Genomic DNA, 16,570 nt, shown 5'->3' with positions numbered 1-16,570 from the left:
TTTATGTATAACTATTAACAGTCATATATCCTTACGTGGAAATAAAGGAAAAGTAAATAAGACGCACCCACAGCAATTTGACAAGTTATCCATAGCGTTAATATTAACGAACATTATCTACATCGTACCTCAACATCTTTGTATAATATTACACGTACAGAATTAGGTAGAAATGAACGTTCATGTAACCATATCATAAATTCTCTTCAGACAATCATACCACTGGGTATTTTATACTGAGCAAGAAGAGTCAAATAAATGGGCCTATGTGAAAAAAGAACAGAAACGTGAATACGTCAATGAAAAAAAAATATATATATGTGTGTATATAGCCTATATATATAATATGTATGTATAGATGTAATTTAAATATATTATGTATATATATTTATATGTATACACAAACACACACATATATATAAACATATACATTTATATACATTATATATATATATATATATATATATATATATATATATATATATATACACACACAAGAAAACGAGAGAAAGGGATACCCTCATATCCAAGTAGGCCTAAGGACGAAGAGTAACTAAATGGAGTAGCCATTAGCCTGAACCCATAACATGCTTGACACGCTAACCAAAATAACACAAGGGGAGGGTAGACAGGGTCCTGGACTAATGGGACACTGAGAAGCAGCCATTGTATGGGGCAGGGTAGGAGGAGGGGGAGGGGGAGGGGAGAGGGGGTACGAGAGTTTGTAGGGTAATGGAAGCGGATGGAGATAAGTGGTAATTAAAGTTAACAGGGCATTGACGATGACTTCAGTTGTAGTGTGTTGTGTGTTTTATTTTTAAATATAAGAATTTGTTCTTTTTCTTATTTCCTTGCGGTTTAAAATGGACAATCATTCGGAACCTGCTACAAGTCTGAATGGCCATGCTGAGTTATAAATTAAGCTTCTGTAAAACAGAACGATCATCTTTGTAAAAACGTAAAACAAAGAGAAACGCTGTAGCTGAATTTAAAGGATCTTGTAAGTTCGTATCGATATCAGACTCTGAAAGGCCAGTATTTCCTGAACGCAACCTTTCTTTCAGTATTTCCCTTTACCTCCTCTTACTTCTTCCTAATGAACACCTTCATATTCTTTGGATGCTTGAATTTCAAGTCAGTGGCCCCTTTGGTGGGCTTGTTCCATATGAAGAGGTTTTATATTCTGAATAATAATAATAATAATAATAATAATAATGATAATAATAATAATAATAATGATAATATAATAATAATAATAATAATAATAATAATAATAATAATAATAATGATAATAATAATAATAATCTTTGCCTGAATTTCAAGTCAATGGTTTTGGGCTTTTCCGAATGAATAGGTTTTACCTTCCGAAAATAATAATAATAATAATAATAATAATAATAATAATAATAATAATAATAATAATGAAAGTCCCAATGGAGAAACATTCGCTTTATATTCTGAAACACAACTTCAAACTTGACCCGTGCCATCATTAACCAACTGAAGACACTGATCGGTTCCAGAAATGAAAACTTGTGCATGCGAGATGACAAAATCTTCTACTTTTCAATATTTTTGGATACGTTTTTCACCGAAAATCCTAGCTCCAAATTTGGGAATGAAATGAATACATTCTGCCTCCGTACCAAGATCCCCCCGTAGGAGGGTAGTGTCGCCAGTGCACATCATGCGGTGCACTGTAGGCATTACGTAAGGTCCTTTGCAGCGCCCCTTCGGCCCCTAGCCACAACCGCTTTCATTCCATTTACTGCACCTCTGTTCTTATTCTCTTTCTTCCATCTTACTTTCCAACCTCTTCTAATAAATGTTTCATTGTGTAAGCTGCGAGGTTTTCCTCCTGTTACACCTTTCAAACCTACCTCCTCCCAATTTCCATTTCAGCTCTGGATGACCTCAGAGGTCCCAGCGCTTGGCCTGGGGCCAATTCTATATTCCATTCCATACCAAGATCCGATTGTAGATTCAGTGAAGACAGAGGCTCAATACCGGATTGTAATGAGTATATACGTTAAAAAAAGAAATAAAATGTACCGGTTCGTTCGAAGAATAGAGTACTTCTCAAATAGTCTATTTATAGATCTCACGACTCCTCTCCAGTATGGAAAATACCAAGTCGAGCACAAAAAATTACATATAATAAAGCTTTGTTTGCATAAACTGCACACTAAAACCACAGTACCAAATGTCAAAATAACCGTCATCAACATTATTGCAACACACAATCTAAAGTTATCCAATTTTAAGTACAAATTACTTGAGAATGAAAGGCACAGGTCAGACCTACTGTAAGTAATTGAAATATGTTTGTGGAATAATTTGAGGTTGGCCTGCCTTCCTCACGTATTTCTTCCACGTTAAAATTGCCCTGACATGTTGATTATATTTTATGGTTTCGACAGAGGATCATGATACTAATATTTACTTTTAAACCATTCGAACAGCTGATACTCTACATAAAAGTTTAAATATAAGTCAAAAGACAACGAGAAAATTCCATTTCCGGATGTGATGATACACAAAAGTAACAGGACACCTGTTGTATATATATATATATATATATATATATATATATATATATATATATATATATATATATATATATATATATATATATATATATATATATATATATATATATATATATATATATACATATACAGTATATATATATATATACATAGTATTATATACATACATTCAATATGTATATATATACATATAAATATATGCAAGAAACCTAAAAACTCTTGTACATATATTCATGATTTTTCAATTCATCACAATAATTTCAGTAGCATATAAGTGGAGCATTCCTAAACAATGAGATCTTGAGAATAAAATGCATGCATATATACATATTTATATACTGTATATATACTTGATGAATACTTAACACTTTATTAAAGACGCCAATAAGAAATTCTGATAACGAGAAGTGATATTGTATTCCACGCACCAAGAGACGGAAACATCTGTAAGCAACAGTACGAAAAACTGACAACGGGATGGTTTTAAGCCACCGAAACTCAGCAGGTAATTCACTAATTGGACGCAAAAGTGGAAGAGAGAGAGTTTATGTAGCAATAAAGCTTCTTATTCTGGGGAAACTAGACGGATGTCGTCAATAAGGGTAAAAACGAACATGAACTGATGTAAGAAAAATTGTCACGTCTAACCGCGCGCTCTTTTAAACCGTAAAATTGAATCTGACCGCATCCCTCGATGTCTTGGGGCTTAAATGGTATTTATGTCTAATGTTTACCTTAAAATGAAGGCGGAGGAATCACACTTGATCGCTAGTTTCCCTAACTGCAATTTGCCCGCGGGTCGTATCAAGCTGTCATCACCTCGTTGCTTCCAAATGCAATAACACGGTTTTGTACTTCAAATGGTTTTTAGCGTTTGCTGCGGTAACTGACTAAGTGATGCAATTATAACTATGACAATTATTTTGATATTTACAATCTATGTACTGCAACGTCTTTAGAATAGAATAGAGTGTAGAATTTTGGCCAACAGGCCAAGCGCTGGCACCTAAGAGGTCATCCAGCGCTGAAAATGAAATTGAGAGTAGAAAGGTTTTAAAGGTGTAACCAGAGGAAGACCTCCTCTTTCACTATGACAAAATTGTTAGGAGAGGGTGGAAAGTAAGATGGAAGAAAGAGAATATGAACGGAGGCACAGTAAAATGAATGAAAGGGGTTGCAGCTAGGGGCCTAAGGAAGGGACGCTGCAAAGAACCTTTAGCAATGCCTACAGTGGTATGAGGTGCACTATATATATATATATATATATATATATATATATATATATATATATATATATATATATATATATATATATATATATATATATATATATATATATATATATATATATTTATGTTACTCTATATGAATGACCTTTCTTTTCAAGTAAACCAATTATAACTGGTTTGGGCTCACGTGATATTAAGTACCTAAAATGGAGGGCGTACTGAGTATAGCAGGTATACGAAGTCGTCCTACAGAGCGATTAAAAGTTATTCTGTTACATTTACGCTGTTGTGCCTTAAATGCCGGGCCAATAGCCTTTCATTAAGCCCTCGCGACGGTGGTGAATTATTGCTTGCGTATGTTATACCTTCTGTTGTGACGCAAGTTTCAGGAGTCGTAACTCAATCAATCAATGTATGCCTTTCTGTTTTTGTTGACCTACCTCTATTCTTATTCACTTGTTATTTCTCTGTCTCCACCTCGTATTTTGTTTTTTTTTTAATTCTACTCTTTTAATGCTACTTTGGCTGGGCCTTTGTGCTTGTTTCAATGGCTGTTCGCTCCTGAATAATAATAATAATAATAATAATAATAATAATAATAATAATAATAATAATAATAATATTCCATGAAAATCTCATAATAGCCCGAGTCATTAAAACTGAAGATATCCACAATGGTATAAATGTAAATATATATTAGAAATATATATTTACACACATATACATATAAATATAAATATATATATATGTATGTATATTATATATATATATATATATATATATATATATATATATATATATATATATATATATATATATATATATCTATTACATATTTACATTTATACCATTGTGGATTTTTCTTCATAATAATAATAATAATAATAATAATAATAATAATAATAATAATAATAATAATAATAATAATAATTACGAAACAGGTTTCTGAAGACTACTGACTTGTTTTATTAAATCTTATACTGATGGTGCAAATAAAACAAGATAACACTGTTGATTTGATAATGACAGACTTTGGGTGAGAGTCAAAATAACGGCGCACTGATACTTCTCTCACAGATAAAATGGAAATTCTCCAATTATGAAGAAAGACAAGATGACTGTGAGTTAAGAGAACCAAATTTTATTCTCTTTTGAATGTGTGACAACATCCAGAATTCTTGTTCGTTCCTTCACACTCGAACTGGTCTCCGCTCTTTCTCTCCTATATTTGTCAAAATTAACAATAGGCTCTTTAAGTATTTCGTGCACATCCTATAGACTTCCTGGTTACTTAATTCTCTATCCATAGGAGCTGGGCGAAAGCGGTATGAACTGGCTGTGTATTTCGACAAATGGTTTAATATTTCTTCCTACATCTTTATCACTATTATGAATATTCTATCATGGGGGTACGGGTAACTTATAAGATCGGTCTTTTACGTTATCAGCTGATAAGTATTTGGCAGCCATTTTTGTGTATTTAGAAGAAATACAGAGAGAGAGAGAGAGAGAGAGAGAGAGAGAGAGAGAGAGAGAGAGAGAGAGAATGTTGAACCATTTCTATCAATCCGAAACAGAAACAGTTCTTCAGGACAAATTATGACGGATAATCAATCCTCTTTTATTTTGATTTAAATACTGGCAAAAAAAATCCTCTTTTATCGTATCCTCTTTTATTACGATTTTAATACGGGCAAAGAAAAATCCTCAGAATGTGTGGTAAGAATAACAAGCCAAAATATGGCCATTCAAAACAAAGCGTCAAGTAGGTAGCCAGCGAAATAAATTCTGCTGCTCTTAAGTTAGACCTTTAAAAATACTGGGCAATAAAACCCCTCACCACAAAATAAAAAAAAAAAAAAAACGGAAATCGTCTTCTTCAGCAAAAAGCCTTGTGGCGCCTCTTCCTCCCAAACGAAGTCTTTCAAAAAATTAACATGAAAATCATCAAAATATGCATAAATAAAAAATGACGAGCAAATATAGTCCCTTCACTCAAATTAAGACTTTCCAAAACTGAGCATGAAAATCCTCAAAAAATGTATAAATAAAAAAAATCATCCTTCTCTCAAATGAAGACCTCAAAAAATAAAGATGGAAGTCCTCGAAATGAGTATAAATAAAAAAAATTACGAGCAAAAATCGTCCACTTCAAGAAAAAAACTTCACGAAGGTACGAAGAGAAACAGCGAATGGAAAAAAGGCCGTTCAGTCCATCCGCCCATTCACTCCATTACCGCGGGGGAGAGCTCCCAAACGCCGCTAAATTACCGCCATAAACGTAGCCAACCGCGGCTACTTACCGCCATCCTGGCGGCGAGCGGCGTCTCGAAATGGCGCATTACTTAAAGCGACACTTCTCCTTCGTACGGAGTTATAAATCCATTGCATCACTTTAAAGTGCGACTGCATTTAGATCGTGCTGTTCGTTTCCTGACGTGAAGTGGAGAAATTTATTTCACTCTCGGCTATGGAAGAAATTAGAAATTAAAAAAAAAAAAAAAGGAAAGTACGGCACCTTTCTTTAAGAAACCACAGTTCTTTTCGGGTGCTTTAATTCTACTTGTGCATGATAGGCAATATAATATTATTTCACACATATATTTACATACACATACACACACATATATACATATATATATTTAATTTATATATATATATATATATATATATATATATATATATATATATTATATATAATACATGAATATATGTATATATATGTAATATATATTTATATATTATGTATACACAAAATATATGAATATATATATTATATCATTGTATATTATATTATATATACATAAAATATATGAATGATATAGTATTTTATATATGTTTAAATATATGTGTATACATATTTATAAAAACATACAAACAAAAAGCGGTCTGAAAGCAAGCACAAACCTACTTTTTTTTGCGGACTGCTTGAATTTTTAAGGACCCCTTTTGACACTGCGGTAATTTTCGTGCATTTTTTCTTATATTTACTTTACATATGAATATATTCTGGGAAATATCGCTAATCTGATTCCTTAGGAAATAAGGTAGATTAACTGTATGTGATAATAACATTAATAATAACAATAGTAATAACATAGCTGATGATGATGACCAAATTATCATTACTGTCGGACATTTAAATATAATATTAATAACATAAAATAATAATAATAATAATAAAATTATTATTATTATTATTATTATTATTATTATTATTATCCGAGGAATGAAGTCTTTTTAACTGCAGTATAACAGAAAAATAACAATGGCACCTACCATACATTCCCGATGTTTGTTGTAGTCGATGCAAATTCAGGAAAAAAAAATCATTAATTTCTACACAGCGTTTTCCAAAACAGACGAAAGATCACGAGTATAATACTAACTAATAATCATTTTGGATTATCACTGTATCTATAAAAAAAAAACACTTTTTCATGCTTAGATCTTATATTACAACCAAAGTTGTACCTCAGACCTGTGTTAGATAACATCAGATAGTGATTCAATACAGCTCAAACATTCTATGAACTAATGATGTCAAAGGAATTTTGAATAACGAACAGAATAGCATTGAATGTAGAATTTAGGACTAAAGACCAAGCGCTGGGACCTATAAGGTCATTCAGCGCTGAATGGAAAATTGGAAGTAAAAGGTTTGAAAGGTGTAACAGGAGGAAACCATCGCAGTTGCACTATGAAACAATTGTTAGAAGAGAGTGGAAAGTACGTTGGAAGATAGAGAATATGAACGGAGGTACAGTATTGAATAACGAATGGAAACGAGAACTCACACTGTAAAGTAAACAAGGCATTTGGGCATTTGCTGAAAATACGCTAACAGCGGTCGGAATATAAATTATACAGTGACAGACATACAATTAGGAAATGGAATTCACGGACGTATTAGAGGATAGTTTCTATAACTGCAATAACGTAAAGTCAGATAGCTTCGATATGAAAAAAGAATTCAGTCACCGACATACTTCTGCGAAATTCCGAGCAGTGATGAAAATACAGTTACTACAGATGCAAAATCTTGATGCAAAGTGGGTTTACAAAGGGTACCCTTACTGGAAATTCCATAAGGAAAACGCTGCGTAGTGATTAAGGGCACTATCTTGCAAATGCAACACCATGAGACGAAGGTAATTCTGAAAAGGGACAAAATATTGGAAACACGAATACCGTGATGGAGGCGCAACAATAATTATTGAACCTACAAAAAGGGAAATTGTGGACCAAACCCTGTTAATATGATAACAACAGTGGAGACGATACGTGGAAGGGCGAATTTAGAGGAATACAAAACTAGTCGGAAAATAGTACTGAAAGTAATAAAATAAAACTGCAAAAGGCATCAAAATACCGGAAGTGATAGTTGTGACATACTCTGTAATTGCAATGAACTTGAAGGCATTGATAAATATCATATATATATATATATATATATATATATATATATATATATATATATATATATATATATATATATATATATATATATATATATATATATATATATATATTAGATTTGTATACATAAACACATAGAACGTGCATATAATATATGGGATGCGTTTATATGCAATAAAATTTTATATATATATATATATATATATATTATATAATATAAAAATACAATAGAGAGAAAACACTTAAGAAAGGTTTAAAGCCAACTCAGTATTTTTCTTAAAGGAATTAAGCACAGGCTGATTTGATTCCAGGTATAAAAATACAATCACCTCTCTCTCTCTCTCTCTCTCTCTCTCTCTCTCTCTCTCTCTCTCTCTCTCTCTCACATGAAAACGATGTATTTCCTTTTATTAAAGAACAATCTCAGTATTTTTCTCTCTCTCTCTCTCTCTCTCTCTCTCACCTCTCTCTCTCTCTCTCTCTCTCTCTCATCAAAGACATTACCGTCCAGTGCAGTTTTATGTACGTTTGCCTCCGACACTGACAGCGACCAGGTGGCCGGCGACGCCATTTATCATGGCGACAACAAAGTGTCGCTCCGACGGCGAAAGACTGTAGACGGTAAGGTCCTTTTTCCGCGCAGGTTCGCTCCTTCAGAAATTATATAGACATATATATATATATATATATATATATATATATATATATATATATATATATATATATATATATATACATACACATATATATATATATATATATATATATATATATATATATATACATATATATATATATATATATATATATATATATATATATAGATATATATATATAAACAATTTATCTTGTATATATACATTTATGTACTGGGTAGCTATAATGTAATTTTAAGCATTATTTAGGTTAATGTTATATAGCAATCACCTAATCAGGAATTCGTTTCAGCCATCAGAGAAGAAAACTTCAGTGAAAGATCTCTTTTATCTTGCGCAGTTTACGGATAACTGCTATGTATACACACACACACACACACACACACACACACACATATATATATATATATATATATATATATATATATATATATATATATATATATATATATATATATATATATATACTGTATATATATATATATATATATATATATATATATATATATATAAAATATATGTATATATAATTATCTGAAGGTTTCTAAATAGATGAAAATAATAAAATAAACTGAACTAATGCGTACATTATATTTGTAAGTTAAGGCCCCATCATCTCATGACCCTTTTTCACTCATTCCCACCCTCCTAGATATTAAAACCCACCCATGATAAAAACAACTATTTCACCTCATCATCTAACAACCACTTTCCTTCTAATTTGTTACAACAAACTAGCCCAGAGAACAACAAAAAAATAAAAGGTTTTAAAAACACTCATAGTAGCATGAGTCTTGAAATGGAGAAACAAATCCACAGTGATGTGGGTACGTATATTTAAAAATATGTCTCTACGGAGAGATTGGAAATGGGAATCGAACAGATTCCCGAAAGCTCTCTGTAGAGGTATGTTTTTAAATATACGTACCCACATCACCGTGGATTTGTTTTTCCAGTAAAGGGTTTACTAAAGTTAACAAAGTCGCGTAAAAAGGTACAAAAAAAAAACCTACGAAGGCGTAAGAGATACCCGGACGTAGAGCAAATTACCGCAGAATATATACATATATCACCTCTGCCCGGAAGAGAAGACATGGACCCATATAGCAGCATTTCCCAACATTCCTTAACGATCGTTAAGCGGCTGTTGCACAACAGCCAGGAATGCAATTCCAGCCATCAGTCCCCTAAAGGTCCCATCGACACCTCCCTTCCCCCGACCCCAACCCACTCCCCATCACACCCAACTCAAAGCAAAAAAAAAAAAAAAAAAAGAGAGAGAGACCACACAACGACTTCCATCCTCTGTGGCCCCATATAGCGGCTACATTTAATGAAATTAGCATCAGTCGCTAAAGGAAACGTCGACAGCGTTTCAACTTTACCGGGATGAATGTTTCCGATGTCTAATGGGGACACGGGACATTTGCATAACGCTGAAGCCCCCTTGCTTTAATGATTATATATGCGAGGAATAGCGTTGAGATGGATTGGGGAGACGACGCGACATTATCCGGGATTAACGTTTCGGTATAAGAAAAGCATTTAGACAATAATAATAATAATAATAATAATAATAATAATAATAATAATAATAATAATGAGTTAGGTAATCACTATTTTATAATATGCGTTTTCTCAGCCTGATTATTAATATATAATAATAATAATAATAATAATAATAATAATAATAATAATAATAATAATAATAATAAGAGTTTGGTAATCACTATTTTATAATATGCGTTTTCTCAGCCTGATTATTCTGACTACGATAATAATAATAATAATAATAATAATAATAATAATAATAATAATAATAATAATAGTAATAAGTTAGGTAATCACTATTTTATAATATGGGTTTTCTCAACCTGATTATTCTGACTATATAATAATAATAATAATAATAATAATAATAATAATAATAATAATAATAATAATAAGAGTTAGGTATTCTGACTATATAATAATAATAATAATAATAATAATTATAATAAGTGTTAGGTAATCACTATTTTATAATATACGTTTTCCCAGCCTGAATATTCTGACTAATAATAATAATAATAATAATAATAATAATAATAATAATAATAATAATAATAATAATAATAATAATATGAGTTAGGTAGTCACAATTTTATCATATGAGTTTCCTCAGCTCGATCATTCTGACTGCATGCCATCATCTGATTTTATTGTAGTTGGTAACTCAGAAAAACACTGAATCTATTTTGTTAATGAAGCATGAAACTGAATAACAAAATCAATTCCATTCTCAAATTACCTGTATAGTAAAACGGAAATTTGATCCAGAATCAGTTTCAAGACAAAAATAAAGATATGGAACAAAAAGGCATAAAGACGAAAATAACAGGCCACTGTGCTCACTTTGATGCTGTAAGGTTATTAAAATAGGATTTTTTCTTTTTTTTTACTGGAATTAACCGTCAATCTAGCAATCTTCCAAGAGAAGAACGTATGTGTATATATATATATATATATATATGTATATGTGTGTATATATATATATATATATATATATACATATATATATATACAATATAATATATATATATATATATATATATATATATATATATATATATATATATATATATATATATAATTTATAAGAGCCCTGCATAAAAGAGATCTGATATGGTGGAATGCAGCTATGTGTAAAAGTGACACAAAGGTTAATTTACATGAAAGTATGGATCGGAATATGTGAAAATGGCCTCAAAAATGATGATCCCATTTCATTTCTGTTGCGCTTAAAGGTATACCAGCGAATAGTTTTCGTCATTAAAATATTTTCATTACTCTCCAAATCTTACCGGAGATGTTATTCGTCATGGCAGAAAGATCAAATTGACCGTGATTTAGTTGTTGAAATGAATATAGAATTTAGGCCAAAGGTCAAGCACTGGCACCTACGAGGTCATTCAGCGCTGAAACGGAAACTGACAGGAAAAGGCTTGAAAGGTGTAACAGGAGGAAAACCTCACAGTTGCACTGTGAATCAATTGTCAAGAGAGGGTTGAGCAAAATAAGATGGAAGAAAGAGAATACGAAAGGAGGTACAGTAAAAGGAACGAAAGGGTTTGCAGCTAGGGGCCGAAGGCACACTGCAAAGAACCTTAAGTAATGCCTACAGTGCAGTGCATGGGGTGCACTGACGGCACTACCACTGGCACTACGCAAAACCGCGGAATGAATTCCTTTCAAATTTTGTCAACACATCAGGTTCGCTTCCAGAGCATAATGGGTCAGCGGATTTCTTTTAGTCAACAGTTGAAGTATATTGAAGTATATTATAGATAACTGATATTTTACACTGATAAATTATAATTTTAATTAGACGAAGGTAGATTATTCCTAACGCAGTTAGAAAAGGGCGCGTGGCGTTACAATTGCCTCAACGAAAATAGCATAATCTCCGGTTTATTAATGTTATAACGATTATTATTATTATTACTATTATTATTATTGTAAATTACCCCTTATTTCATATGTAAAACATTAGTTTCATAATGTATACAGCATATATATATATATATATATATATATATATATATATATATATATGTATATATACATATATAATATATATATATATATATATATATATATATATATATATACATATATATATATATATATATATATATATATATATATATATATATATATATATATATATATACAGAGACACACACATACAGTGTTTGTTTGTTTGTGTACGATGAAAGAATTGAACGAAACATCCGTAATAAGCAATTTCATTTTTGATGTGTGGATCTAGAGGTGAAAAAAGCTATTTTAAAATGCTCCAGAAACACGTCATGGTCTGGTCAGTATCCGTCACTTTAGAATCAACTATTCATGATTCTGGAATAATCTCCAGCGTCGCTAACGATATTCAATACACCAGAATCAGTGAATCTTTGACGATATTCAATACACCAGAATCAAATTATAACTTCTTAACTTATTCTTATTTCTAAAGAGTTTTAAATATACTAGCAACGAAGGAAAAGCGAAAGAAAAATATAAACAAAGCAACCCTATTTTTGTGTGGGATGAAATTCCCAAAATTCCTCGGATATTTCAAATATTGAGTTTCTGATCAATAAGAGCAAATACCATTATGGACGAGGAGAGTAGGGGATGAGTCACGTGACCGGAATATTAGTGTGTTCCAAAAATAATACCTTTACGAAGAAAAGGAACAGGAAAATATATAACGATAAGATTCACCAAGGTTCTAGAGAGTATTCAGTCCTGCGCACACGAAAGATGTGCAGTACGCGTATCTAGAATGGACACGTGGGGTGGTTCAAATATTGGAGTTAAGAGTAAAGATAAATACATGCAGACTATGTTTATACGTGATGTGTAAACACAGACATATATAATACATATATATATATATATATATGTATATATATATATATATATATATATATATATATACAGTACATATATATGTATATATATATATATATATACATCTATATATATAGACATTATATATATATATATATAATTTATATATATATATATATATATCCATCCAAGTGATGACAAGTTGTATCGGAAACGTTTTAGTGCTGACGGAATATATGCGTATATGTATGAATACATATATATACATATGTATGTATGAATGTATGTATATATATATACATATACATATTCTATTAGTTTTACCTAGTGGGTGTACCGCCAGATAATTTCCAAACGTTACTCAAGTGTTACGTTAAAGGTTAACCTTCACCCGCTAAATCAAAGGTTTACACACACACACACACACACACACGCATACTATATGGCAAAAATAATATGAAATAAGCATAGTGAAGAAACAAAAGCAAATAAAAATTAAATGGAAAAGTATGAAAGTCAATCGGCCAGATGGCTGGCGACAGACAGGACTGCGCATCTCTCTTGCCTTTCTAGAGCTAATGGAGTATTCATGCTGGTCTATTTTTCAGGTACAGTGTAAATTTGTGGTGCGCAGGCATGCATATATATATATATATATATATATATATATATATATATATATATATATATATATATATATATATATATATATATATATATACAGTATATACATTTATATATGAGACAAAAAACATGTCAGTAATCTTGAGTAATACAATCTATCTAGCCTTGTTTTATGCAAATACCTGAGTGTAATCTTTGACAGCTTGGCCTCGCCTGATAAAAAAAAAAAAAAAAAAAAAAAACATCCAATTGTAATGACCTTCACATGCATTAAAATGGTTATTTTACACCTAGTATTAGCGACTGTTTGTACAAGTTGAAAAGATCTCGCGGTCAAATGCCCTGTTTAAATTCTATAATATATATATATATATATATATATATATATATATATATATATATATAGATAAATAGATAGATAGATAGATAGATAGTAGATATGTGTGTGTGAATGTATGTATGTATATGACATCTGTCACGAAAATAACAACAGGATATATATATATATATATATATATATATATATATATATATATATATATATATATATATATATATATATATATATACATATACTCTCAACTTCCGGTTTTACCAATCCACCGTCAGGAGGACTTCGAAAGGGAGACTACCAAGATACCAAGGACCGCCTAGGTAATTATCGTTCTTTATTTTACGAGCCTGAGGGCGAGTCACTTAGACGGGTTATCTCTGGGTATGAAAAATATTAGGAAGGGGGTATAATAAAACCGCTGGTTAGGGGATTAGAATTTACACTCTCACACGGTGCCAAACCATCTCGTCTCTTCTTCGAAGCTGCCTTCTTAAACGTCTTCAGTTATTGTTATTATTATTATTATTATTATTATTATTATTATTATTACTATTATTATTATTATTAAGACATTTACAATCTCGTGAAAAATAGTTTGTGTAATAAAATCAACAATTATAGTTTATATAGTTAGTTTACATAGTAATACATTTACTATATAATTGTGGGTTTTATTACACATTATTATTATTATTATTATTATTATTATTATTATTATTATTATTATTATTATTATTATTATTATTATTACTATTATTATCTCGTCTCTGCTTCGCAACTGCCTTCTAGAATATCTTCAATTATTATTATTATTATTATTATTATTATTATTATTATTATTATTATTATTATTATTATTATTATTATTATTATTATCATCTCGTCTCTGCTTCGCAACTGCCTTCTAGAATATCTTCAATTATTATTATTATTATTATTATTATTATTATTATTATTATTATTATTATTATTATTATTATTATTATTATTGCTAATAAATTCACGATCTCGTGAAAAACAGGTTGGGTACTAAAAACCCACAGTTACATAGTAAACTATATTACTATGTAAAATACGAAAACAATGACTTTAGACCACATGAACGGTGTTCCTCCTCGTCAGCGTTTACGTTAAAATCATAAATCTTTGCTTTCGTATTTTAAATAGCAATATAGTTTACTATATAACTGCGGCTTTTTATCACACATTATTATTATTATTATTATTATTATTATTATTATTATTATTATTATTATTATTATTATTATTATTATTATTATTATTATTAGTCGTCCCAAATTCGCTGCTGATGTTATGTCAATTTTCAAACGGGTTTTTTTGCATGATAAAGAAACCGACAAATAATATGGAACAGCAAATCTATGGGCTTGCTAACTATATAGTAAAATATATCTAAACACACGTTGGACAATTATTGCATGTATATCACAAACAAGTTAAAAAGTTAAAAACAAATCAGTGCTCGTAGGTGGATAAAAAAAAAAAATTTGGCAAATGCTGGATAGCTGTACGAGGCAATAGTTCGAACTACCATTAAGTCGATGACTTGTCTTCAACCTGTTTGCGTACTTTGTTGTGTATGGAATTTAAATATGGGTCCTATGTGGTCATTCAACGCTGATAATAATGGCAAAACAATTGTCAGGAGAAGGTGGAAAGCAAGATAGAAAAAAAAAGCGTATGAATGGGGGTATGGTAAAAGGAATGAAAGGGGTTGCAGCTAGGGGCCGAAGGGACGCCGCAAAGAACCATAAATAGTTACATAATTTTGGATTGTTGAAAGATACCTTTCATAATCCAGTTCATTCTGAATTTAGTTTTATCACACTGGATTCTATAAATTTTATTTCAATACCATCATCAGAAATTCGGAGAACAACAGATGACTATAGGTGTCATATGTAGAAAACGAACGTTGGAACACTTAACTGATATATTTCTTGTTAGCGTCTCTACGTGAAATTCCACAATCCAACATATGCTGGGAAACGGAGAATTCTTTCAAAATGTTCTGACAGTTGATGAAATCATATATATATATATATATATATATATATATATATATATATATATATATATATATATATATATATATATGTATATATACATATATATATATATATACTATATATAAATATATAAATACATATATATATACATATATAATATATATATAATGCATATGCGTGTGCTCGTAATAGACATGTAAACAAATAAGAGAACCTCAAATAAGCCGTCCTGTGAACAAGCTGCCTTATGCACCGAAACCTCACTCTAAAACAACAACACTCTAATCAGAAGAACGGATAACCCTTCAAGGGAAGAGGAACAATGAGATAAACA

General features: G+C 30.6%; 1 protein-coding gene across 6 annotated transcripts in view; it reads right to left on the bottom strand.

The window, feature by feature from the left end:
- Window positions 1–16,570, bottom strand: part of LOC136853180 (transcription factor GATA-4-like) — a 498,363-nt gene that overhangs the window by 361,637 nt on the left and 120,156 nt on the right. The window lies entirely within an intron of this gene.

This window comes from Macrobrachium rosenbergii, chromosome 26 (genome assembly GCF_040412425.1).
Source record: "Macrobrachium rosenbergii isolate ZJJX-2024 chromosome 26, ASM4041242v1, whole genome shotgun sequence".
Taxonomy (NCBI): domain Eukaryota; kingdom Metazoa; phylum Arthropoda; class Malacostraca; order Decapoda; family Palaemonidae; genus Macrobrachium; species Macrobrachium rosenbergii.
Note: the sequence above shows the minus strand (reverse complement) of the source record. Positions and strands in the feature narration are given on the sequence as shown.